A 14,527-nucleotide genomic window follows, 5' to 3' on the forward strand; every position below is an offset into this window, starting at 1 on the left:
AAGAAGTCTTAAAATGGTCATTTGAAAGAACTGTTTTCTATTTTTAATATATTTTAAAATGTATTTGGTAACACTTTCTATGACACCCATATTTATAATACATTATAAAGGTTTTCATAAGGCATTATAATGAATGCATAATGCATTATAAAAAACCTTATAAAATCCCATGAATAATCATAACAGCAATTATAATACATTATAGTACTTACGTATTTGTGGTTATGACTTTTAAGAGTATGATTATTTATGACACAAAATGAACACCATATTAAATCTACTTCATTTATAATGGGCTATATCATAGCTTGACATTATTTGATCTGCACAGTACCTTACTACATCTCTTGAGTGCAATGTTATATATATATAAAACTAATTGTATTAGTGGACTTAGGTAGGGTAGGTAGAATATTCACATACTTGCAAAGACATATACTCAGTATGTTTGTTGAGGAATCATCAAAATAAAGTGTTGCCATACAGTATATTCAGCAGACACACTACTAATACTCTCATGACTGCTAGTTGACATGTAGTTGCAGAGTTACTTATCAACAGCTGTATAAAGAGTGCCATCAAAATAATCAAACTGATATTATTAAAAAAAAAATGCATAGCAAATGTGTCATATTACACATTCATCTGATCTGATCTTATGGCTGTTTGAGAAAAAAAAAATATTATTGTTATTATTATTACTTATAAGTGGTCTTTGTCTGCTTTAAGTAAAGTAACATAAGTAACGTGGCAAAATATGAGACTTATAATACATTATAACTATGATAAATATAATCCATTGTAGTTTAAGCGTATGGATCGTGTTCATTGTGTGTTATAAATCCTCATACTCTTAAAAGCTATAAGCACAAATAAGTAACTATTATAATACATTAAAACTGTTCTTATGAATATTCATGAGATGATACAACATATTATAAAGTTATTTATAATGCATTATGCATTCATTATAATGCCTTAAGAATACCTTTATAATGTATTATAAATACGTTCTTCATAGAAAGTGTTACCGAAATCATTCTAATATGCTAATTTGCTGCTCAAGAAACTTTGTTCTTATTATTAACACTGTCGAAAATACACAAAATGTGTATTGATCCACAAGGTTGGGAAGGTTACTTTGGAAATGTAATAGGTTACAGATTACAAGATACCATATTTAAAATGTAATAAGTAGTGTAACTATTATCAGATTCAATGATCTATGCTAAGCTACGCTAAAAGTGCTAACGCCAGACCCGGAGATCGGCTGAATGGATTCGAAAACGGTAAAACTCAACTGTTTAACTCTTGGAGAGTTGGAAAATGAGCCTATTTCCAAAAAAAGTGGAGTGTCAAAATCCTTCATCACTTGAATTAAGATTATAATAATTACATTTTAAAGCACAGCCAGATTACAATTACATTTATTTTGTAATTAAATTACATAATGACATTACATGCAACTTTTTACTCCCCAACACTGTTGATACAAGTATTTATGATGACCAGTGCTGCTCGGTATGACTGATTCATAGCTGGTCCTCATTCTCTTGCATTTGTAGAGCAGTCCGTCTTGTCTTGACGTACAGTTTCCAAGAGGCCATGCAGTCTAGATTTCATTAAAGCTAATCAGATGGCTCTTTTATGGCTCTGTCTCAATCCCAGCCTGCTTTGTGACTCAGGGTTAATTCAGTAGGTACACAGAACGCTCTGTGATAAACCTCCTCAAGATGCCAGCCGCTCTGTCTGCTGCTCAAACACACAAACTTTGAGTCAGCATGAATCATTTTACACACACATACACCCTTGACAAACGCCACCTGTTCAATGGCATATCTGGCCTAGTAGAGTAACCTAAAATACAGCAATCAGGATGTTTGTATCTGTGTGACTCACAGGTTCAAGGTCCACAAAACACTGCAGAGATTTCATTGTACCAATGGTCAATCCCTCCATGGGAGCTGTGAAAACATTAGTATCATATTCCCTGTTTGATTTATTGGGTTTAATATGGTCACGGTCTCCCATCAGTTTAGTGTAAATCTAAATTCATATCCTCCAAGAATGTGTCGCTAAAACCGGCCCCTGCCAGACACCAGGCCACAGAGCGGGAGGTTGACCAGACTGTCTCTGGAAAGAGAATATGAGCACCCCCGCTGGAGAAAGCAGGTCATAGCAATCTAAAGTAGTCAACTAATCAGCTCAACTATTCCCACCAGCTTAGCCAATGCATTCTACCAGCTTTAACCAGGCTGACCTTATCCCCACCATCTAAACAATGACCCAAATAAGCTGAACTTAAACTACTAGCGCCGACCAGCTAGAAGCTATTTAAACCCAGCTACCATTCAAGGATGGATTTTTACAGAAGGTAATTAGTTACCAAGTGCTTACTGGACAAATTTTATTGTCAGTGATTATTCAGCTGACAAAAACATGGCTGCTGTTACTGAGGCCTTTTAAAAAAGAGTACTTGCTGTATAATGGAAATGCACCTTAAAAGATTACACTTAAATGCAGTGTTTCAAATGACATGAAAATGTATTGTGGTTTAAATGTTATTAAATTCAGTTAGTTTAAGTGTACTTTTTGACCCCTTTTTTATCTAATTTCATAATTATGTCTATTATCTTAGAAATATGTTTAAAATGTATTGCTGAATGTACTGACAAGCATTCATGGTAAACTAAAATATAATGTCATTTTAATGCAAACATGTTTGTCATGTATTTAAATATTTGTAATTGCATATTCGTAATGATACAATTTCAATTCAGTACATTTAAAATATATTTACTTTAACTGTGATATCAAGTAACATGCTACAGTGAAACTATAATCAAATACTTTACATGTGTTATAGTGCACTTCGGTAAAACTTTCGAATAGGGAACACTTATTCACTATTAACTACGACTTTCCCCTCAATAAATTCCTAATTTGCTGCTTATTAATAGTTAGTAAGGTAGTTGTTAAATTTAGGTGTTGGTAGGATTAGGGATGTAGAATAAGGCATTAATATGTGCTTAATTACCACTAATAATATGCATGCTAATAAGCAACTAGTTAAGAGACCCTAAAATAAAGTGTTACCTGCACTTCTTTAAAGCATGACAAACATTAAAATATAATCATTTAAAATGTACTTCAAAGCAAAACTTTTAGTTTGACATTATTATAAAGTGCATTTTTTTTAAAGTGCGTTTAAAACTTAGTCATGAAAGTGTACTCTCTTTAGGTACTTAATCTTTTATCTGCAAGTACAGTTTTTTAAGTGCACATTCACACTTTTTTGCAAGAAAACACTTATAAATCTAAAGCTATTAAAGGAGAAGTGTGTCGTTTCTGTGGCACTTGGGTCACCAAACAATATTACAGAACTGTTTTCAAACTTTTTGACATTGGTCTGCAAAACAGACCTGCATTAAACTCAACAAAGTAGCAACAGTCAGTTTACACAACTCAGTTATTCAAATTTAGCATGGTTTCAGTTGTAGCTGTTGTGGTTGTATTTTATGTAAATCTATCTGTCCAAGTTTAATATAATCTGTGTACTTTTTAGTAGCTTTATATGTCGCTAACTACTTGTCAAAAGGGTAGCTCGACTTGTGAGCAGCTTGTAGCAGTTTCAGAGTACAATAGCTTCAACAACAATTAAAGGGATAGTTCACCTTCAGTTGCTGGTCCCCATTGACAAAAAAAAAAACACCATGCAAGATGCACTGAGGACCAACTGAAGGTGAACACAACACACTTCAAATTATAAGACCAACCCACTGAATAGACTTTAGTTAATGACAACTACAAATAAGGCAAGATCACATCATTCATCTGATCATTAAACAATAAAACCAACCATAAAAAGGTAAACCTGCTTGTAGCACAGATCAGACTTATCAGTGATCTTGTTTCTCACAGAGCAGGTTTGTTTGTTTACAGCAGGGAGGTTATGTGTTTATTACTCTCTGGGAGTCAATGCAGAAGACTACGCTTTCTGCCTCGAGTTCAAGAGAGCGAGGCCATGAAGATGTGTTGTAGTTGTGTGAGAGTGTGCTGTACATACGAGTGAGTTAACATTATGCTGGCTGTAGGCAGTTTTTGAGTGAGGTCAGCGCTGGTCTTATGTGGGTAATTAACTTCAGTCCGGCCAGCCATTGTTTCGGCTTGGCTCTTTTTCATGTGGTTGCGAAATACAACCTTGTGTGCATTTGCGGTGTGTGTATGTGTGACGCTGAGGTGTAAATAAACACTGAGATTTGCTCTCCACTGCCACAGGGTGAGACTGCCTGCCCTTTCTTAATGCACTTTTACCATCTCTCACAAAGTCAGTCTGGTTCAGACATTAACACACATAATGTACTGTACTGACGCACACATAAACACTTATTACTGTACTGTACACTACAAACATGAATAACCATATAATTTATGGTGACAGTTTATAATATATTAAAGAAAATACAAGTTATTTTAGAGTAAAACAGTAAACCATGTTTTAAAATACTACCTTCAATTAATGGGAAAAAACTGCATTACATGTAATTTGATTTTATTTAAATAATTTTATTTTAATAATTTCAGTGACATCATATGTTTAGGTGCATTTTTATATTTTTTTTAAGATCAACTGTGATAATTCATATTTAAACACCTGTATTATTTTGAAATGTAGAAATGACTTAAAATGAAAATATAAATGAATTGAAAACCACTGAAAACCAGTCAGTTGACTACTGTTATCTGGAAAAACTACAATATTCTTCATCTCAATGTATGATTTTTTTTTTTTTCAGTTATTGCAGGTCATGTAATTTGATTGGCCGAGCCTGTCTGTGTGTTGCTTGGCAACATGCAAAGTTTGATGCTTTTGTTTCTTTAGGTACTATTTTCATAGTTGGAAAAAAAAACATAAACCAAATCATCCAAATTTAGTCTTGAAATTTAGTTAAATTGGACTTCTTCAGAATATTGTGTTTTATAAAAACACTTTCACTGCAGTCTCTTGCCTATGCCATTGAGTACTTTTGCTCATTTGTTACTTTATCACAGTTATAAGAATGTGATTGTTTAACATTACAACAATGTACATTTAGTTGATAAATGTGCTTTTCATTGTCATGAAAATTATGGTTTTTATTTTCCTAATGCATAATATAATGTATTACATCTTGTTTCTATTAATTCTGGAGCAAAATGAAATATGACATTACTTTGCAAGATGTGTCATGATAGCCATTGGGGAATACAGTAAAACAGGAGAGAGGTGAGACAGCAGTTGTACAGTTGAGCCAGGCCTTAGAGGAGCAGCCCATCTACAAAAAACTGCACTGCAACTCTGACACTGAAGCTGTTTGCATATGCAGCGGCTCCCCAGCCTCTGTCGCCCACTTCAGAGTGCTATTTATGCAGGAAAAAAAAAAAAAACGCTTGAATCTTTCTGTCCTACCCTCTTCCCTGGGGGTAATGTTTTTTTGGATCACACACATGCCTTTTTTGTTGAAGAAAAAACAGTGCATTTCACCCTCCCACACCTCTCTCTCTCTTCTCATCCGCAGCTGGGTTCTCTGAGTTTTCGGCCCCTCCTCCTCCCTTGAGTGGTGGAACGCAGTCCAACAGTGTAAGCACAGCTCTGAAACAATTGAACATCTGTTTGGAGTCGGGCCCAAGAACAGCCTTCCTGTTGTGCTGCACCATTCGAACACTTAACCCTTCCTTACCCACCTTTGCTCTGCACCCCTCCGGTCCAATTACATCTTTCTTTCACCTTCTCGTTCCACCCCTTTACCCCCCACAAGACACCTTACACTGTTTTCTGAACTCCTTTCCTCGCCAGGTTCATTTTATTCCGTTACTTTCACCTTTCCAAAACCTCCTGCTCTCTCTTCACGTCTTTTCTTGATTGTTCTTCCTCTCTCCTCCGTACTCTTCCTGTCTTACTTCATCTTTTGCGTCCTCTGGTCTCTCTAGTATCTGTAGAGTATAGTTCAGAGCCAAGTACAGCTGAAGCCTGCTGTGTGCAGACCTGTATGTGTAAACTGACACCACCAATCTACAATGCTCTTACCCAACACACACACACGGGTCATCAGATTATTTACTGTAAAATAATTTGGAGCAGAACCAATATCAAATATGTTCCGAGAAGAACGTCACGGCACATACACACAAACACACACTTACTGCACACACATTTACTTAGCTATCTAAATGATGACATATCATAGACTTGCATGTTTTTACATGAAACTAATTATACGTACTAACTGTTACCCAAACTGTAACCTTGTGAAGGGAGGATTTGTCATATTTAGCTAACTTCTGGAGACACATTTGACCCCACAGTATAGGCTAAATATAAACCATAGCACACAAATATGCATTTAAAGTGAAATACGCTTTTAAAATGTGCTGCACATTAACCTTAAAGTGAACAAAAACATCATAAAATGATTGTAACTTATTTTTTCTTAATGCAGTAATGCATATGAAGTCTATAACACTCCAGATCTCCACTGCTGTGTGTGTGTGTGTGGCTGCAGTGTGTAATTCAACACACGTAGGTAAATAAGAGTTCATGTTCACAGCTGTTGAAGAGTGAGAGAGAAAGAAGGAGAAAGGATAGGGTGTAAGATTATTTGCCTACAGCACTGACCCTATTAACCAGGATAGTCAAACCCGCACAACAAACACCTACACAAACACATGCAAACAAGGGATTAAGGCGGCAAGTTGGAAGTGTTGTACAGGTTGATCTTTGACCCTACCAGGAGCTGTTTTATATATATATATATATATATATATATATTTCTGATTGGCGGATAAGAGTGCGATATTCAAGCAATATCGTAACTCCAACCGTTTCACTGTTTGTATCACTCCGTTTGCGGTATTAATCAGGAGTGTCATGGCAGACACCCAAATCCACTATAATTTTGAAAGTAATACTGTTTTGTGTCACAAATTTTTTTTAGGTGAGAATGTAGTTGTTAAGACTTCAAATATGCGGTTTGTTAATAAAGATAACATTTATTTGAAAATTTGCTTCAACAAATTTTGCTTCGGCCGTCAGCGCTCATGAACCCACTGAGAGCAGCCTTACCTGGGCCAGATCCTCTGGAATTTTGCAGCTGGCTCTGATGTCTCTATAGTGGTTAAACATTCAGTCATTCAACTGACATTCATACTAATGTTTTATTGTGAATATGAGATTGAGCTGAAGAATGAAATGCTGTTTCAGATAAAGGTAAATCACACTCGATCAGTCAAACTCTCTCTCATAATACTCTACTTCACATAATACACAGCTTTTAATACAGTAATACAATAACCTTTTAATGAAGCAAATCAACGTTCCTTCGTTACTAGTTCTAAAGTGATGTTTTGGCATAAGTAATGGAGGCTTGGGCTCAGCTGTTAAACTGTCAAACTGAGATTTGAATCCATGGCCATATACAGATAAAGTCCATAAATATTATTAAATTCTACATAGTAGAATTTAGCTTGTTGACACAAGCAGTCCTGAGTTTAAAAACTGTGAGAATACACAATACAAAACTGCTACTGAGACTTTACTGTGTCCTATCTATCAGTGACCTCCTGTATGTTTTTGTCTTTTTATTTAAAAAAGTGCCAGAACACCGCATCATTTAGGTCTAAATGGTCTGCTCAGCAGCGACAAAACAATAACTAAGCAATATCACTATCTATACACTCACCTAAAGGATTATTAGGAACACCATACTAATACTGTGTTTGACCTCCTTTCGCCTTCAGAACTGCCTTAATTCTACGTGGCATTGATTCAACAAGGTGCTGAAAGCATTCTTTAGAAATGTTGGCCCATATTGATAGGATAGCATCTTGCAGTTGATGGAGATTTGTGGGATGCACATCCAGGGCACGAAGCTCCCGTTCCACCACATCCCAAAGATGCTCTATTGGGTTGAGATCTGGTGACTGTGGGGGGCATTTTAGTACAGTGAACTCATTGTCATGTTCAAGAAACCAATTTGAAATGATTCGAGCTTTGTGACATGGTGCATTATCCTGCCTCTTTTTCCTATTTGTAGTGGAGATGAGTGGTACCCGGTGGGGTCTTCTGCTGTTGTAGCCCATCCGCCTCAAGGTTGTGCGTGTTGTGGCTTCACAAATGCTTTGCTGCATACCTCGGTTGTAACGAGTGGTTATTTCAGTCAAAGTTGCTCTTCTATCAGCTTGAATCAGTCGGCCCATTCTCCTCTGACCTCTAGCATCAACAAGGCATTTTCGCCCACACGACTGCCGCATACTGGATGTTTTTCCCTTTTCACACCATTCTTTGTAAACCCTAGAAATGGTTGTGCGTGAAAATCCCAGTAACTGAGCAGATTGTGAAATACTCAGACCGGCCCGTCTGGCACCAACAACCATGCCACGCTCAAAATTGCTTAAAATCACCTTTCTTTCCCATTCTGACATTCAGTTTGGAGTTCAGGAGATTGTCTTGACCAGGACCACACCCCTAAATGCATTGAAGCAACTAGATAATTGCATTAATGAGAAATTGAACAGGTGTTCCTAATAATCCTTTAGGTGAGTGTATAGCAAGCTGTTAAGATTTAAATAAGCTATAATGCAAGAATCATGTGACTACTCACAACCTAAACAGTAGCCCTGCGCTACAATTATGCTAGCATAAACACTTCACTTATCTTCTTCCTTAGTAAGGCAGAGAAGGATGGATGAGAAGAAGGAATGTGGCATGTTTAGGAAGGAGTGTCGTGGGAGAACCCACTCAGACATTGAAGGGAGAGGCCGCCCTGCTCATACACACATGCATGCAAACACACACACACACACACACACCTTTGTTGTAAGTTGTAAGAGCGCAGCTCAACTATACTGGGATACGGTTGCTGTGTCTGTAAGTTTGGAATGTTAACTCAATCCAGATGAGAGGAGAACACACTACAGCCGGTCTCAATCTCTCTATCTGTCCTTCTCTCCTGCTCTCTCTGCCACACACACCTCATTCTTTTTGGGTTTGGAGGCCAGATCTGCTCAGCAAATAGCAGCACCTGGTGGAGAGGTTGTGAGACACATAAACACACACACAATGACACGCAACGTTTAGTAAATAATGTAATAATAGCTGTAGAGCAGAGTTTTTTGTTTTGTTTTTAATTCCAAGACTACTCGGAGCAGGGTTTCTCTCACTAGAGTGTCACGCAAGTGAAGAGCGCGAAATGGAAAAGCCTGAGTGGAGATGAAGCCATTACAGTAATTACAGTAATGTCATTTCAGATCTCTATGACTGAGGAAAACATATTAGAATTATTCAAAAATTGTTTTGGTGACTGAAATAAATCTATAAAAAAATTAAATAAAATATAATTTTTTAAATTTTAAATGTTGCCTTGGCAGCTAAATTAAATAAACTGAAGTACTAATATTACTAAAACTAAAACTTAAATAAAAATCAGTCAAAGCTATATAGAAATATAAAAACAAAAAGAAATAGAAATTGCAAAGGTCTTTTGTCTTCTGACAAAAATATCTAATTTAGTGAATATTTAATTTTATCATATTCATTTATTCTGACTAAAATGGCATCCATGGCTTAGCTGATTAAACAAACAATTTTTTTTTATTTGATTTTAATTAAAAAGATAAAAAAAGAAGGTTCAAACCAATTACATTTTACAAATTTACTTAAACAAAAACATTTTAAACACCTGAGATCCTGAAGTAGTATTACTGTAAATGAGTACTGTAATATAATCTTATGAATTTAAGCTTAAGTTATTCATCATGTTGTGAATAAATCTGAATAATACACACAAAGCATGGTACTAGCAATGTCAAGGTCATGTGTTTGATTTCCAGGGAATGCATGAATTGACATATATATATATATATATATATAGAATGAATGCAATGTAAAAAGATTAGCATAAAAGCATCTGCCAGATGCATTGATTTAAATTTAACTCATATGTATAGGATGTGTTTGGGTGATTAGCTTGTTAGCAAAGCACTTCAGTTTACTGGTGTTCATTCATTGCTTAAAACGATAACTAATGACACACACAAAACACTGTGCAAACACTTCATTTTAAACTAAGATAGTACCATATATAATACTTAATTTGATGATTTGGCATTCCCAGCCCATTAAATCAGTAATATGGCATGTTTCGGAGCAAAACAGGACATTCAATGGAGAAAATAATGTACAGTAGGGAGGGGCTTGATAATAACCATGCAGAATTGATTGGATTGTTAAAGTTATTTGGTCTTGGATTATTTTGATGGAAGACTGCAACTTTAGAATAACATGCACTGATGAATCATGCACATTAAGATCAGAAACCTGTTTTAGGAAAGCAAACAGGGTCAATTGTGATTTCATGTTGACTGAAAGTGTCACCCAGAGCACTGGCCGTTCTTAGCAGCATGCTGGAAAACAACACACTTGTGCTCCAGTTTTGTTTGTATTCTTCAGGCGTGAACACAAGGCAAAGTTCCTAAAAGCTAACTTCTTTTAGCAGCGTCTTCATTCTGAGAACAAAGTCCATAGTTCTCTGCAGTACAAGGAAATCCACCTCTAACCCACATCTCCTCGGCTGTAGTGGGTTTGTTTTGCATGGCAACTTCTTTCAGGGGTTTTCTAGAAAATATTTCCCTATCCCCCTCCCTCTCAAAGATTGAGCAGACGGAGCATCTTAATGCAGGGGGTGTCAGTGGCCTGTGTACGTGCCAGCATTGGCCCAAAGTTGGCTCTGCAGTGGACCCACAGGGTTTGGGAAGCAGTGTTCCACATTAACATATCCCAGCAGAACACAGCCCTGATTAAAAACACATTTCTGACAGAACACCTCCCAGAAGGAGGGTATGAAGGAAAGGAAGACAGAGAGCGAAAGAAAGAGAGGCAGTTTATTAAAACTAGAACATATATCACAGTAGAGAAGACCCTCCAGAAAAGGGAAAAAAAAAACCCAGAAAGTTTCTTGTGAGGTGGTGACACAATTATGAGATTATAGCCACTGACATACATGTTATCTACCCCCCAAAAAAAGAAGATTAAAAAACACAAACACACAGATACATACACCGTTACATCCTTCAAAGTTACTTCTCTGCAAAAAGAAATCGTGAAAATAATGATTGTTCCCAAACAATTAGTCTTCCGTTGTTCAAACATGTAACTCACATCATTGGTTGATATGCCAAGCCTCTCAAACAAACATGTTTTGAAGCCTATGAATGAGTTTGCTCTTTCATAACTAAGCAGACTTGAGAGCTTTAATTTATGTTTCAATTAAGTAGTGTCAACAGAAATGGACGAAAAATGTATATTGACAAGCTGTTTTTCCCATAAGACGATAATAAGATGACAAAAAGGTTAATAAACGATAATTGCGACTATATCAACATGCCATATCGTTGACAATTAAAGACGAGACTAAACTGTTTAAAAAAATTATTTATTATTTTTAAAGACATTTTTATAGACATTTAGTCGACTAAAACGTAATTAAATTCGACACAGGACTAAGACTAATTTAATTTTTTTTAAATGGCTGACAAAATTAACACTACAATTAAGTATTGCAAGTGTGTGTGTATGTGGTGAATTCAGATTTAATTGAAACATTTGTGCCACCCATCTCAATGTCAAAAAGTGTCCCAATTTACCTGAATTCACCTCCTATCTGATTCGGAAAGTTTTTTTAATGACGTTTCATGCCCTTACCAAGTCTGCATTTATTTGATCAGAAGTAAAAGTATGAAATAATATTATTAAAGCTTAAAAGAACTGTTTTCTCTTTTAATATCTTTTAAAATGTAAGTTATTCCTGTGATGGCAAAGCTGAATCTTCAGCAGGCATTACTCCAGTGCTTTAGTGTTACATGATCCTTCCGAAATCATTATAATCTAGTGATTATTTGCTCAAGAAACATTTCTTATTATTATCAGTATTGATAACAGTTGTGCTGCTTAGGTAACCAATTAAAAAAAAAATCAGTAATTTTTGAAAAATAACGTTGAGAGCAACAGAAAAACAGAGTAAAGAGCTATAAAATTAACTTTTATAGAAGTCTGTATAATTTAGTCTCACAAAAATTTGATGAGAAATCTCAGACTTTTTGACTTTGGTATTCTATCAAATATTGCACACTTGTATATACTTGGAATTGTGTTGGAGGGTATAGCAAAGTGGTAGTCCATTTGAGCTGTGTTACAGTGACCTCAATACAAACTGTGCTGCTGTGTTGAAACATCTGTGGTAAAACGGTCATTAGGAGGATTGAAACTATGGTGAAATGCGCTGGGCCACAGCAGCAATAAAGACCTGAACCCATTGACCAAAGGCAAGGTTCATTAGTTCCAATCTGTTCGATTAGACACACACACACACACACACACACACACACTCTACTGGACCTGGATCAGGTACAGTGAAGAGCAGCGCTACCGTAAAGCTATAACATGTGGCTTGGAGAACAATGCAGTGTTTTGTTTGTTTATCTGTTCCATATAACATTGTATTGTGTTAGACTTATTTGTGTTAGTATTGAGAAATCCCTCTCAGAGGAGGCCTGCAGGATTGTAGCTTTCCTCACGGAGCTAAACACACTGCATGGAACTGATTTGAGCCATATTACTCTCAGTATTAACCCTGACACAGAAATGAAACATAAACCTAAGGGGGTCTGTTTAAAGCACTCCATCTGTCATTCGCATGGAGAGTTGTTTTTCTGCCTGTACGTATATACACACAGACACTCCCACCTCCAGGTTTACTATCACATGCTATAAATCAGACCCACTTGACCTGCGTTGGCGTTCACACAGCAGCAAAGATTTGCGTGTCTCTCCTGAAACACAAGTAAACTGCACGAGATAATGATAGTGAATGAGTAAGACGAAATTAGTGTGATTGAAAGCAAGAATAGTGCAATGTGTTTCAAATTATGCTCTGCATCACAGTATGGGGTGGTTCTCGTGGAAGGTGTAGAGGCAGAAGTCTATAAGAAAAACACCAAAAGTCAAACATTTTCCTAAATGCTCCAGGTCACGGTCAGGAAATGATCCAATTTGGCATTATGGAGGAGCATAAAACCTCCGTTTGGCAGAAAGACGTCCAGTGCACTCAACGACAAATGGCCATAAGTTAATCCTGCTCTTATTGGAAATCAGATACTGGGTCTGTGCACCAAAACCATAAATTTGCTTCTAAATGTAATTTAAAAGTGTGTTATGAGAAATGAAGTCATCACTCTGTAGTGTTCGGACCCAGTGTGGGTGTTGTTGTAGCAATACAACACAAATTATATCCTCTGGCGTTCCTCGGAGGGAAGTGCCCCAACCTGTATGAGCCCAGAACAACATAAGTGTAGTTTCATGCTGGAAAACTCCACAAATTAGACTTCATAAATGCATTTCTGTATTTGGGTGTTTCTTCAGCTATGGGCACTTTGGAATGAGAGGACATCAAACACATTTCACACTCACTACTTTATTTAATTTGTCTGCCAACAGTGTCCAACAAATATATTTTTCTAAACGAACAACTGTCATTTCTGTTGAAAATGACATTACAAGCATTAATGGAAAAAAATGGCTCCTTAATTTGTATTTCTAGTTTGATAACTAGCATTTTATGTACCCTTAAATACACACAATGAAATATGTTCACTTTTTTGTATAATATGACTTATATAAAAACTTAACAGCTTGATGTAAATTAAATTTTCATATCAGTCTCATATTTCTTCATTTCAGGTCTCATATATTTCCAGTTCAGTAGTAAACATACACTAACTTGGGGGGGAAATATTATAATTATGTAAATATTTTTCACGTAATCAATATTGCAATGGTTGTTCATGTCAGTTTGTTAATATTCTAATAGCTTTACAATATTAGTGAGCATAAGAGACTTTCAAAAACATTTACAAAATCTCACAACCCAAAACTTTTGTATGGTGTATATCTTATGATGGATTTACTTTTTTAAAAATGATTTTGAGACCAGGGTAGAACAAGTTATACATAAAAGGCATTTGAAAAGTGGAGAAATAATTGTTCAAGGCACTGTAAAACGTTTCCAAAAACATTTTTAATATGACCTTCATATAACTAAAGAAAAAAGTTGAAATCTGTTAACTTTAATAGAAATCAACCCATGGGACATAAAAGCACTTTAGTAGAAGAAACACCCATTTAAGTATAATTAAATACATGACCCAACCAAACTTATGCCCTGGCAGAACATCCTGTCCCAACTGTTCATAGCATTTGTGAAAAGTAGTAGGATTGCAGAACAAGGTCATGAACATCATATCACTGTTATATTTTCACCTCGTGAGAAACCCTGTCAAGTGAGATTGTGAGAGGAACACATGCTGAACGTCTGCTTGAATCAGTGTTTGCGCTGTCTTTCGCTCTGTCCGTTAAGCTACGGCAATGACTACACCTTGAGTGCAGAACAAATCTATTATAGATGGTCCTCACTGGTTCCTTCCAGAGATCCGGGCA

The sequence above is a fragment of the Barbus barbus genome, assembly GCF_936440315.1.
Source record: "Barbus barbus genome assembly, chromosome: 29".
In the NCBI taxonomy this organism is placed as follows: domain Eukaryota; kingdom Metazoa; phylum Chordata; class Actinopteri; order Cypriniformes; family Cyprinidae; genus Barbus; species Barbus barbus.